The 14,230-nt window shown below is 41.4% G+C and overlaps 1 protein-coding gene across 3 annotated transcripts in view; it reads left to right on the top strand.

Moving 5' to 3' along the window:
• rbfox3a (RNA binding fox-1 homolog 3a) overlaps positions 1–14,230 on the top strand; it is a 160,618-nt gene that overhangs the window by 65,497 nt on the left and 80,891 nt on the right. The gene's annotated exons all lie outside the window — the stretch shown is intronic.

Below are 14,230 nucleotides of genomic sequence, written 5' to 3'. Positions count from 1 at the left end.
TAAAAAATTAGGCTAAAAAACAATAAAACTCTAAATACACTAAAACTAATAAATACTGAAATAAAATATATACTAAAACTACAAATTACTCAAGTGTAGATGAAACTATAAAATATTGGAACTAAAAGTACTAAAACTATAAAATGCTAAAACTAAAGAAATACTAAAACTATAAAAATGTGAAAATGCACTCAAAGAAGCCCAACCCAGGTAAGAGTCCTTGATGTTGTAACACACAGTCCAATTTGAGGGAGAGGAATAGTCCAGAGCAGCAGGAGCCCGTCCTTTCCTCGTGGTGGAGGCTCGTCAGCAGTCCACTCTGTCTTTTGGAAGCTGCTGCCACCCAACACAGGCCACTGGCCACCGCTGCACACTAAAGACACAAGACACAATCAGCAATAACTCGCCCTCACGAACACAACGCTGCACCAAGCCCAAGTGTACTCTTCTCTTTGTAGTCACGCTTATTGGGCAGAATTTGAATTCTGCCCGTTGTGTACCATGCCATTGTACGCTGTATGACGCGGGCTCTGCTCCGGCTCTCTGGCACGTCCTCTGGCCATCTGGAGGGGAACGGCGCTTTGGAGGGCTGAGGAGTGTCACCCCGCCCGTGGTCTCAGGTCACCATGGTGAGGCAGCCCACAGTTCTTCTCCCTCTCTCCCTCTTCCCCTATGACTCCACCACAGTGCGCCCCCAGGTACACAAAGGGAGAGAGGGAGGCTCACGTTATCCACGGCCAAGCTACCCACACTTGGATCATACCTCGACTGCAGGCAGGGCTAACTGCCGCTCCCCATCCTCTGCCGTTCTCCCTCCAGACTCATGCTCTTCTGTTCTTTGCTCCTGATTCCTTTCTCTCTCTTCTCTCTTCTCTTGTGCACAGCCATGTTGTTTGTCCCGGCCTTTATTTGCACCCCAAACGTTAAGTCTCTCATCCTGGTGCGTCATTAGCTGTTTTGGCTGCAGTCTCTTTTCCCATTGGACTATTGTAAAGTCTATCAAGTACAAGGGCTCAAACAGGTGTAAAAGTTTATCAATCAGTGGCAGGGAGTACAATACACTCAACTCAACATGGCAGAATTCAAACTAAAAGCATGCAAACAAACATAAAAGTAAGCAATTCTACACTATTCTAAACACGGTCTTAAATCATGCAAAATAAAAGCACAGCAAACAAAAAAATATAAAATATGAGGAATCAAATAAAACCAATACTTCTGCCGTGTGACAAAAGCACATTAGGAGGGGATCTTTTAACGTCCGGTATTAACAGAGGGAATCATTACAGCAAGCAAAACTTCTTTCGATGTACATTTGGGCACCTGACTTTTTTAAAACTGACCTGATGTGGCATCAGGGCTATCATCTTAAGTCATTAAGCTTTCGGACAGGTTTTCTCTTGGGAATATATAAATATAATTATATATAATAATATATATGTCCCTCTGTGCAGTTTTAATCAAATCCTTGTCCCTACTGGCAACTGCTTATTTCTTCCAGTTGAAAGCAATTTTAACATCCATAGTAACTGATGATTTGTTATTAGAAAAGCATATAACAGATTTACGAGGTATTACGGGGTCTACACATATATGTACGTAGCTTGTTACTTTATCTGACGCACTGTCAATATTGTCCTTATTGAAGATAGTCCAGTCAGTGCATTCAAAACATTCCTTAAGTTTCTCACAGGCATCATGAGACCACTGATTTGCTTGTAGCAGGCCCCGGATAGACAAGCAGAGTGTATGTTGTGGTCAAGCACATTCTTTTATTGTCTGACCCTCGGAGGGAAGTGCATGGGACATGTGTGCTCCAGGCCCGGACTGGCAATCAGGAGCACCAGGACTTTTCCCGGTGGCCTGGCCTGCTAAATGACCTGGCAGGCCTGCCACAGGCTGCAGATTTCTTTTTTTTCTTTTTTTTTTTGACCCTGAACGCGCTGTGATAGCCAGGCACAGTAGAAGTAAAGAGCGAGTCCAGAGAGACAGAGAGACAGAGAGAGACAGTAGTAGTTGGCAGTTACATGTTTCATTTGGCAACAAGTGCACTTAGAGTAACTAAATGACTTAGCAGCAAGATGGACAGTGGAAAAAAGATGCAGGGTGGAGCAGAGAGGGAAAGAGGGAAAGAAAGAAAGGTAAATAAACATGCTAGCTAGCTAACGTTTTCTACCGAGCTAACATAGTTAATGTTACTGATGCGTCATCATTGTCCCCTGTCAATGTTAAAGCAGCCAAGAAACTGGACTATTAATAATAAAAGTGGTAGTTCTCTCTCTAATTTCCTCAAAAACAATGATGGCATAATTGTCATATCTAGTCTAGTTAATGTGGTCAATATTATTTGAAAATTAATTCGTTTTGGTGAAAATTTTAGACTGTGAGTTCATATTTGAGTTTATCATTTAAAATTATTGAGACAACACAATGTCTTCTGTCGCACTATTCAGGCTACTGTAATTTGTCTTAACTTAAAGATCTATGTTATTTAATGTTTATGTTGGTTAAAGGGCTATTTTAACCTTTGATGGGTAGTGTATATCAGTAAACTGAATAGGGTATTGTGCTCTTGCTCTGTTCTTTGAATAGGTGAGGAGAGTGGTTAACTGTATTATGTTGGTACATTAAAAGATGTGGTGTGCTCTTGCTTTTTTTCTTTTTCAAGGTGGAGAGTTTAGCATTGGTGCCACAGTAGTAGTAGTAATGTCATTTCCCTCCTTAATGATATGTACCTTTGGTTTTATTTGAGGTTCATAACAGTACATTGTACTATGCAGTTGTTGGCTCATTGGTTTGTTATTCACATGCACTAAAATTCACCAGAATGCAGGAAATCAAGTGTTTGTGACTAAAATTTTCCTAGTGGGGGATTGTCTCTGCAGCTGCAGCTGTTTAGCACATGCCACAAGAGGGATGTACACATCCAAAATAATAACATGGAAAACTTCACAGGGAAGATAGCAAGGTTCTATGTCTGGATAGTGTAGTTTTCACTGTAATGTGGCTGGGGTGACACAACTGGTAATCACATACAAGCACACTTGTCTTGAGGATTGTATGTCTAAAGAGCATAAAACCCTCCAATACTCTTTGTAAACAATGTATCCGTGAGGCACAGGACGCTGCACATTCATGCTTAATGTTAGCTGACTTGCTGGACAAGGAGGGCATGTCCGCATAATCACAGAAGGTAGAACTGGTTTGAAATGTAGTCTTCTATTTCTTAAACAAACATCAACTCTGCTGCCCCTCTTCCTCAGCAGTTTAATCCAAAGCTCTGGAGGTAAATCCAAATCCAAGCTTCCTGTCACAGCAGGCTGGGGTTAGTAGAGCACCTGCTGGCTTCTAGGTGATCAGCATACTTCGCCTACTTCAAACCAGTGATAAGAGCACTGACAAAACCGCAAATTTCTCTGAAATGGGCTGTAACTTTAACAGAATATAGTGTGTTCATTTAGGACTCATAGAAAGAAGCTGAACGAATAGGTGTTCAGAGCTTCTGAGCAAAGCATCCGAATACTTTTGCATAGATACAATTATGAAAATTTTTTATTTTCATTTGTTTCCATATATATCTGTTTTGTACTTTCGTTCTTTCTCAATCCCTTTTAAATGATGCCACCATAAATGATTTATTATTATCTAAAACATTAAGTCAAAGATGTTATTTAGTTCTGTATTTACACTGTTACATTCTGACAAACACATACACAAATCATAGTGTGACTCTGCAGACTTATTAGAGCTGGTTGTAAAAGTGCAGCCTTCATCTGTGAGAGCACCACACTGCGTCTGCAAGCTTGCTGAGGCTGATTTACACTTCTCTGTCTTCTCAGGAAAACAGCTCTAATTTGGACTAATGGAGACAACTGCAAACACTGAAACAGAGATAGATGAGGAAGAGAGAAAGTATAGAAACAACATTTGATGATTACTGTAATAGCTAAATTCACCCGCAGCCAAATTCACATCTGCAAATGTGCAAATAAAATATATATAAATAAATTGCTTCACAACCATACATTCAATCATGGTTGATTTTGTTAATGACACAATGTGCTAGAGTAAGTGGGGATCCAAAAACGTGTCATTTTCTGGATTCAAAGCAGCAAGTGAATGAGTGAGTTGTGTGTTGCGCTCACTGAAGCAATGTTTGAGCTCTCCCAGCACAGTATCAATTACACTGTAAAAAAGCTTCTGTAGTTCCATCTTGTAAGTGTCCTTTTGTCCTGTACTGTTCCATGTCCTTCATTGTGCGTCTCCATTTTGATGGTACATGAGTAGTAGCATGAGCATCATTGGCCTGATTCCACAGTTCATTGAATTCGGCCTCACAGCGGAGTTTGTTCACACGCTCCACAGCACTCACCACCAGTTCCAACCCCATTAACAGGTCCATGTACTCTGCCTGCAAGAGTTTGTTAGGGGTATCTAACAACATTAGCAGCTTTTGCACATGTAAAACGATAAACAGGAAGGCACATTAGTATCTGACAATAAGGATATGATATCCTTAAAAGACAGGATAATCATAGAGATGGTGACTAAATGTCTTGTCCACCTTTGAACAAGTAGTTGATTTAATTGCACATACTGTACAGCAACAGTAGGTTTTCTGAAGAATTTGTACAGGCATTCACAAACGTCAAGAAAATCAGTAACTGCTTTCTCTGCTGCCAATGCATGGATAACCACGAAGTGCAGTTGGTGGTTTAAGCAATACACATAGGGATTTCAACTTTTGAATGCCAACAAGCCTCCCAGCAATTAAAGACGCCCTGTCATATACCTGATTTAGTATTTTTTATGTGTCAAGTCCAGTTTTCAATTATTAGGTCGCTCAGTGTGTTTGCATCTCCAACATTGGCTGTAGCTATTGTGAGTAGATGCTCTGTTGCTTTGTTTGTTGCAAACACAAAGCAAATGACAATTGAAATGTTTTTGCATCCCTCGTCCCATCCACCCTGATAGTATACCACAATGTGTCTATTCCTTCCATGATGACATCATTAACCACATTACTGTGTGCAGATTCTGTATGTCCGGACTGGTATAGCTTGCATTACCTGGGATGTGCTTATTATTTCAGCAAGCTCATGGTCTTTTTTGATTGTGTAGTTCAAAAGTGAGAGAAAGAGCCCACTCTGCCCTTCTGCCATACCCTCATAATTATCAAGGCTCCCTCTGAAAGGCATCTGATTCTCAGTGAGAAATCCCACAACATCAACAAGAGCAGACACATAGTACCAGTTTTAACTTAGGTGGTCAGCATTAAGGAGTGTGGCGATATCCTTGCCACTATTGATACCTGTCATGCTCATTCCACCTCAACACACAAGTTAAATGTTCCTTTCAATTTGAGTGTTTGTGAAAACTCTAATCTGTTCCAATCCTGCCAGCCTCTCACTGTGAAAGTTGAGTCCACTGGGGCATGTGTACTGTTCAACACTCTACAGGGATAGCAGAATGCTGCATCTGCCTTCACACTGTATTCCATCCATTTGCGACTCTGGTCATGAGGACACAAAGGAGCGATTCTTGTACTGAAACAAACAGCCAGGCTATAACTGTAGGAGTACTTGATTAGGTCTCTCATTTCTGAGGTCATCTGGAGCCTGAAGTTGTTGTCCAGTGACAATCACACCCAATCCACCTTGAACTGATGATGGCAGCGGGGCCCCAGCTGCAGGGCTAGTGTTAGTTTGGCCTTCTATCATTACAACCTGCCTTCCTTCCAACTCCAAGGTGGATGTCTCTTTAATTTTGTAGATTGAATTTCCACATTAAGCCACTTTTTTACATCCATGATCATGATACATTAGCCAACTGTTTGCTACTGGCTAGCTCCCAAAAATTTTCAGTGTGTGGCGCTTGACCCTTAACCTTGCAGTTTATGCTTAGTCTCGCAGTTGTGTGTGAAATCTGATGGTTGACTAGATAGTTGACAGTTATGCTCAAAACAGTCTGTATAATTTCAAATTTAAACACAAATGCAAAATACATGTAAGACATTCTGTTTTCTTTAACTCCACTGGACAAAACCTCTCTTAAATTCCACAGAGACATGGAGGTGAGTGTCTCAATCAAGAGATGAACTGACCTTTGCAACTCTCGCAGTGGGGGTTGATCAGTGACTAGATCAACACTGGTGCTTTCAAAAAACCCCATTTGAGAGACAGTATAAGTTAAATAAATAAAAAATAAATTAATGCCTGTACTAAAAGCATTTAAATGACCCTTGGGTCATTTGAACCAAAATCAAGACCAGATACAGTAGCTCACATTAACATGAACATGGACAGAGACTCCCCCCTGTGCTTCACTTATCTCTAGAGACTGCAGTAATCTGAAGTGCATTCTTCAATTGACTTAACATTGGTCTACCTCCTATTCCAGCCAAGCCTTAACCCTCTGGGTTCTATTTTTATATGTCTTCTTAAATTTTCATTTTAAAGGCACTTGCCTATAAAGTAATGCCAAAATGTTTCATGTCAAAATGTTCAGAACTATCTCACTGCACTAAAGACTGTGGGTTATTTCATGAACTACATTCATTTTTATTCATGATCACCTAATTGATCACCTATACTTTTATTTTTGTTTTCTACAGTATAAGACATTTATAGTCTTGACAGTCAAATTGACCAGAAATGTTGTGTGGAATGAGTGAGTTATTATGACATAAACTGTGTTTCTGTCATAATATTGAGATTGTGATTTTAGTGCATAAAATTGAAAATTTACTCCCCTAAAAGTTCATCAGGATTTAAGAAATCAGGAGCTGCCATTTTGGACCACAGACATGCTCCATAACCATATCCATACCATGTTTTTCCTCAGAGGACAAAGAGAATTAATATTCATTAGGGTTATGGCATAAAACACTTTATCCACACCCAAAACTCTGCCTTCCTTGGCTGAGTCAATAAAGCCGTAGGGCACCTCCTGTGCCTGAAGGCTACCCAGTAAACATGTCCATGCGGGCCCACTGTGGGTATGCGTGGATTTACTGTGGAGAAGTGTGGGCAGGGCAAACCGACACCAATCCCACGTGGACACATCTGGGTAAGCCTATGTGGGGCCCACAGCAGTTTTGCCCTTTGGGGCCCCTCTGTGGGCTTTCTGTGGGCAAGCCCACTGGACTTGGCCACAGAAAACCCACAGTGGGCCCCAGTGGGGCCCACACAGCCCACCCAGGCCCACTGGGGCATGTTGTGGGCCCACAATGGCCACATAGTGTGGGGCCCACACATACCCTGCATTTCACGCCCACACTATGGGGCCCACAGTGAGCCCCAGTGGGGCCCACACAGCCCACCTGGGCCCACTAGGGTATGTTGCAGGCCCACAGTGTACCCCAGTGGGACAGCCCACACTCAGCCCCCACTTTGGGTCCTATTGGGGTACCACCTGGGCCTCATAGCGTGGGGCCCACACGTGCCCTGTATTTCACACCGGTAATGGGGCCCACGGTGGGCTGCCCCTGCAGGGCTCATTTTATTCCCGCAGTGGCCCCTCATGGGTCCCAAAGGGACATGTTTTCTGGGTAGTTCCTAACTGCTACAGTTAGGAAGTTAAGTTTCTTTTTCCTCTGGATGTCTCCTTTATTTTTCTTTATTTAAGGAAAGTTTGCCTAAGGTTTGCACTCATTTTAAGCTTTCTCTAAGTCTCAGTGCACCTCAGTGTTGAACTGAGGGAACTGTTTTCTATTACACAAACTAAAGAGGTAGTGTAACCAGATTAATATATTCAACACTCAACACAAGATCACAAGGACTCAACAGAGACCACCTCACCAGACATGTCTGACTGACACCAAGAACAGAGCCAGCGATGCACCGACTTGGATCTCCACCAGCCGGCTTTGACACAAGACAGCCACACCAGCTAAGAGGCCCTGTTGTTGGGCCTGCTGCTTGGCAGCTAAACTGCATCCATGGAGCCGCCTGGGAGCTTAACTGGGAGCAAAGGCTCCACCACGGCTGACTCTGAAGCAAGACAGGCCTGTACCCTGAGGATAGGCTGTGCCAGCAAACTTAAATCTGCATCTCACTGGCGGTTCAGCCCTACAACTCTAGACCTTTGGAGACGTCTGGAGTCTCAACTCTGCGATGAAGTTTTCAAGACTCAAGATCAAGATTCAAGATCTTTTTTGCTATCATTTTGATTTTGATTTATTTATTTATTGAATGGGACAGTGTGCAGTTTGAAACATTAAAGATGCACTGCACCAGAGTTAGCTTGAAGCTAATTTGCATCTGTAGTCCCGACAAAAAACATACAACAGCACAACAACAAAGCCCCCCAGTGCCACTCACAAAACGAAAAGAAACTGTTCTGTAGTCTGGTGGTTCCACAGCGGATACTTCTGTATCTCTTGCCAGATGGCAGCAGGGTGAACAGGCTTGGCTGGGGTGGGAGGGCTGAACTGGGAAAATCATTCAGGCCAGGAAACAGACCACAAAACATAGCCCCGATCAGGCCACTTTTTAAGCAGGGGGTCTGGGGGTCCCCCACTAGGAAAAAAGAAAAAAGCAATAGCACAGCACACCATATCTTTTAATGTACCAATATAATACAGTTAACGACTCTCGAACAGAGCAAGTGCACAATACCCTACTCAGTTTACTGATATACACTACCCATCATAGATTAAAATAGCCCTTTAACCAACACAAACATTAAATAACATAGATCTTTAAGTTTCAACAAATTACAGTAGCCTGAATAGTGTGACAGAGGACGCTGTGTTGTCTCAATAATTTTAAATCATGAGCTCAAAGTATGAACTCACTGACTGAAATTTTCACCAAAATGAATGAATTTTCAAATAATATTGACCACATTAACTCGACTAGATATGACAATTATGCCATCATTGTTTTTGAGGAAATTAGAAAGAGAACTACCACTTTTATTATAGCTTGTCCAATTTCTGGGCTGCTTTAACATTGAAAGGGTCAATGATGACACAAACATTAGCTAGCCAGCATGTTTATTCAACTTTCTTTCTTTCTCTCTTTCCCTCTCTGCTCCACCCTTCCTGTTTTTTCCACTGTCCATCTTGCTGCTACGTCATTTAGCCGCTCTAAATGCACTTGCTGACAAACAAAATGTGTAACTGCCAACTACTCTCTCTCTCTCTCTCTCTCTCTCTCTCTCTCTCTCTCTCAACTCACTCTCTACTTCTATCGTGCCTGGCCGGCACAGTGCGCAGGGCAGTGTTGCGTTCAGGGTCAAAAAAAGAGCCTTCCTGTCTTGGGCCATGCATATCCTATGCCAATTTGTGATGTTTCCAGTCAGGATGCTTTCTATTGCTCCTCTGTAAAAGTTAACAAGAACTTGAAATGGGAATTTCGCCTTTTTAAGTTTCCTTAAGAAGTACAGTTGTTTCTGAGCTTTTTGTTACTGGGGTGGAGATGTGTGATGTCCATGACTGGTTCTCTGTGATGCTGATACCCAGGAACTTAAAACTGTTCACCTGCTCCACTTCAGCTCCACTGATGTAGACAGGGGTGTGTTTCTTTGCCTCCTTTTTTATAAAATCAACTGTCAGCTCCTTGGTTTTGTTGACATTGAGCAGTAGGTTGTTCTCTGTGCACCATTCTGCAAGATTGTCGATTTATATGAACTCTCATCGTTGTTTGAAATCCGGCCGATGATGGTGGTGTTGTCCGCAGACTTCACAACAGAGTTCTCTCCATGTTGACCAACGTTGGAGGTGTGACCAACAATCCAAACTGTCTGGGGTCTGTTTGTGAGGAAGTCCAATATCCCGTTGCACAGTATGGTACACAAGCCCAGAGTACTAAGTTTTCCAATCAGTTTCAGGGGGAAATTGTATTAAATGCTGAGCTGAAATCAACAAATAGCATTCTGATGTAGGTGTTGTTATTTTAAAGGTGAGTTATGAGTTAAATGAGTGAAAAAATTTAGTATAAACTTAGTGTTATTCCCGCATACATTTTTTTTTCTTTTTATTAGAAAAAAAAGAGGTAAAAAAGACTCATTATTCATCATCTGTAATGAGAAAAAATCAGATTTCCACAGTTAGAGAAATAAAAAGTGTGTGTCCTGGTATTAGTTCAGTATTTCCAAGCACAGCACAGAGCGTCTTTCCTGATTGGCTGCAGAAAGCGCTGACTGCATTTAACCACTGCATTTAAACTGCACTGCATTTAACACCAGAGCTGAAGGCTCGGAGCAGGGAACACAGTCACTCTGCATCAAGCTGTCCTTCATTTCCATCATCCCTCTCTGTTTCCATCACAGTTATGTAATCCGGTCATTTAGAGACAAGACTCTGTATGTACTTTGTTATGATTCAACTGATAAAATGTGAGTCGACTCAGGGGCTTCTTGATTGACAACAACTTACACCAACTCAGTGACTTTTAGGGGGCAGTCCTGGTCAAAACCATGCACACAATGTATGTAGCAATAAAGTGGATTTTATGCAGTTTTCATGATTCATCAGCCTCTTGTGATACACACACACACAAACACACACACACACACAAACACACACACACACACTCTAAATGCAGCTTTCCACCGGGAGGAGGAGAGGCACAGAGCGTGAGCAGAGAGAAAACAGAGGTAGTTAGGGTAAAGGACTTGTTCTGTGAGCTGTGGATCGGTCTCTCACTGGGGCAAGAGTCCCAGACAGAGATAAACAAAAGGAGAGAGCTCTGATCTGTGCTGTCTGTAGCCCTGAACTTGCTATCCACACACACACACACAAAACAAAAGAAAAACACCACAAAGAAACACACTATTAAATCTTGTATTGATTCTAAAATCAGATTTGTCTCACTTTTTCAACATTTAGTCTTTTATTGTAATAAAATTAACAATGCTCTTTTACTTATTTCATTTTTGATCACTAGATTATGTGTAGTTCTGCAACATAAATGTGTAACATGTATACATGTGCAAATCATGTATATGATCCAACATGTGTGTTTTGCTGGTGGACCTTAATCTTCAGGGCTGGTGCTGGTGCTGTGACCTTGCCTTTGCTCTGCTGTCTGCTCCATGTTTATTTATTTATTGTAATAAACTACTTGATTCAAGGTCTACTTATGGGGAGCACAAGGCTGAGCATTACCATACTGCCTGGCAAGGTTAGTGCTGCTTCACATAGCCATGAGTCCATCCCTGCTCCTACAGCAGAGTTTTTGATAGGGATAGTTATTTATACCAAAGATGAAAATCACTGCTATTTTACACTAATAATTACTATTTTACAACTCAAATAACGTACTTTAAAAAATGAATTATCTTTTGTTATCATTGGCAGTGAAGAAGCAGAACTGAGCCTTTCGTTTTAGAAACTCAAAAGGAAAAACAGAAACCACATGATTTCATTTAAAAATAAAAAGGCCTAACATCATTTCCATTATCAAAAGTGGCAGAAATAAAATAGAGAGGAGATTTAATCTGGTGTGATCAGTGAAGCTGCTGGAACCCTTTTGTATCTGTTAGGATTATTAGGGGTGCAAGCAGCCAAGTTTCTGCTGGACCCCTTTTGTTTTTGTTCTCATTAGGACCTGAGCAGTGAAAGTGTGAGAAACCTATTGTTTCTGAAGGGATCATTATCAGGGCCCAAGCACAAAAGTGCCAGGGGCATTATTATTATTATTATTATTATTATTATTATTATCATTATTATTATTATTATTATTATAGTATGCCATTGCATTTTTGAGGGGCTTAGGATGCTCGAAAATTCACAAAAATTGGCACACTCGTCAGAAAGTTCTGTAGTGACTGGGCGTGGACATGGCAAGCAGGCTCCATAGCGCCCCCAAACGCAAGGCCATTTGGAACAATTTTCTTTGATTTGAATGAAATTTGGTGGGTTCCTTGCTCTCATCATTCTCAACATAATACAATTTTTTTCCCAATTTTTCACTGATCAAAAGTCAGCCATTTTGGATTTAGTTCATCAATTTTCATTTTACAAACACAGTTGAGACATTTAGGATGCATGAAAACTAATGAAACTTTGCATATAGGTTCAAACTAATAAATGCCTCAATTACTATCAAAACTTGGACGTGGCATTTTCGCCCTTCAGCACTCCCTAATTGCATTTAGCATTTTAGAGGTGCAAGGGGTGCTCAGAAACTCACAAAACTTTGCACCTGTATCAGAGGTAGCGTAATTTGATATTGGATATGGCTTTTGGGCATGGGTGTGGCAAAATGGCTAAAGGACGCCCCCTAGAAAATTTCAAATTCAAAGCCACCTTTAATTTGGGCATAGATTTATGAAATTTGTTAGGCAGATGTACCACCTCCAGACTGTGAAAAAAAGCCTCTTGGAGCTATACCCTAAGTCCAACAGGAGATCAGCCATTTTGAATAAATTGTGCATTGAAGCCATTGACAGGCATTGTATTTTAACAAAATGGTAGCTATTAGGTAGGTATTCAAAGAACAGAACAAGAGCACAATGCCCTATGAATATTATATTCCATTTCTGCCAAGTCTGTTCCGCTAGATGCCACTAAATTCTACACACAGCACCTTTAAGGCCATAGGTACTATATTATGAAATAATTCAAATTGACATTTTACAAAAACTGAACAGGCTGAAAAGCAGTGTCTCATTGTCTCTCTGATTGAAATCTGTAACCCCGGGCCCAGACTGGCAATTGGGAGCACTGGGACGTTTCCTGGTGGCCAGGGGTCTCATTTATAACCATTGCGTACGCACAAAACAGGACCTGAAAGAGGCATACACCACGCAAAAGTTGTGATCTATAAAAACAAACTTGATGGGAGAATGTGCGCACCTATAAGTGAACTCTGACCCATGCGTACGAACATTTTGACAGGAGGAAATTGGCAACACAGCTGAACATTAATTATAGATCCACATTATCATAAACATTCAAACCAGCAGTGTTATCTGTACTTGGGCTCGTAGTGAGTCATAACTATTCCATAAGCATCTTTCAATTTGAAAAGATATAAGCCAACTCAGATCTTAATGTCTGCCCAACATTTCATCAGCGCTGTCTCACCTGGAGCGCAAAGGAAAGATTGTGGAGCAGCACAGCAGCAGCTGAAATGAATGATGTCAGGATGTGGCAGGTGGCAGAAGTCTGGCTTTCCTTTCCCCGATATTAGCTAAGCGTGAATATACTGATTCATTTTCACCTCAACCACGTCAACTAACTGATAAAATTATTATTATCAATTGTAGAAATCCAAGATGACATCAAATAACTTAACTTAAACAAATGTAACTAAAAATATTTGCAGGACAGAGCGTTAATAGATATTTAATATTTCGTTGTACTGTGCATATATCACGTATATATTGCCGTGTTGTCAAGCGCAGAGAGCACACTGGAGACACCGCAGTGGCTGCCACACCCACTCTGCCTTCTCCAGTCACCTCACCGCCACATCTTCACCATCTGCACTCACTGCGTAAATTAGTTAAACACCTGTATGCTGGATTTTGGAGTAAATATAAACGAACACAGTGTATATTGTATTGTACTATTTATAAAGGGAAATATAAGTGCATTCGTGCATACGCATGGTTTTATAAATCTGATTATTTTTTGGCACACACCATTTTCAGCTTTTGTGCGCACGTACACTTTTAGTATGGATCCTACGCATTGTTTTATAAATGAGACCCCTGGCCTGCTGAATGGCCTAGTAGGCCTGCCACAGGCCGCAGATACAATATGTTTCAATTAATGTATAATCACCCGAAAATAAGAATCGTTGTGTTTTTGCTACCTTAGAATGAGCCCTTTAAATCTACATAGGGAGTGGATCCTCTTTCACAGAGCCTTCCATGATTCACCGTTTGTGTGTCTGCCCAGAACAGAAAAACCAAACACTAGCTCTTGAGTGAGCCTTTTGCGTTTTTTCAGTTTTGTGGCCCCCCTAGGTTCCCCTACACGCTTGGAAGGGGAGAGGGAGGGGTATTCAGTTGGTTGCAATCTGCAACCTCACTGCTAGATGCCACTAAATCCTACATACTGGTCCTTTAAGTAAGCTGAGAAGTTCTTTTTTCATGCATTTCATATTATATCTTACACCATGTCTACACAGAAAGCGTAGCATGAGCAGCACATTAGCAGATGAGAAGCAGTAGCTAGTGCTCCATTTGTGTGCCTACACAGAATGCGTTTAGGCACAGTATCGCATGCAAGTCACCTGCACTGTGGCAGTGCTCAGAGCCCAACACACAATTA

The sequence above is a fragment of the Thunnus albacares genome, chromosome 20 (genome assembly GCF_914725855.1).
Source record: "Thunnus albacares chromosome 20, fThuAlb1.1, whole genome shotgun sequence".
Taxonomy (NCBI): Eukaryota; Metazoa; Chordata; class Actinopteri; order Scombriformes; family Scombridae; genus Thunnus; species Thunnus albacares.
This window is presented reverse-complemented; position numbering and strand designations above follow the sequence as displayed.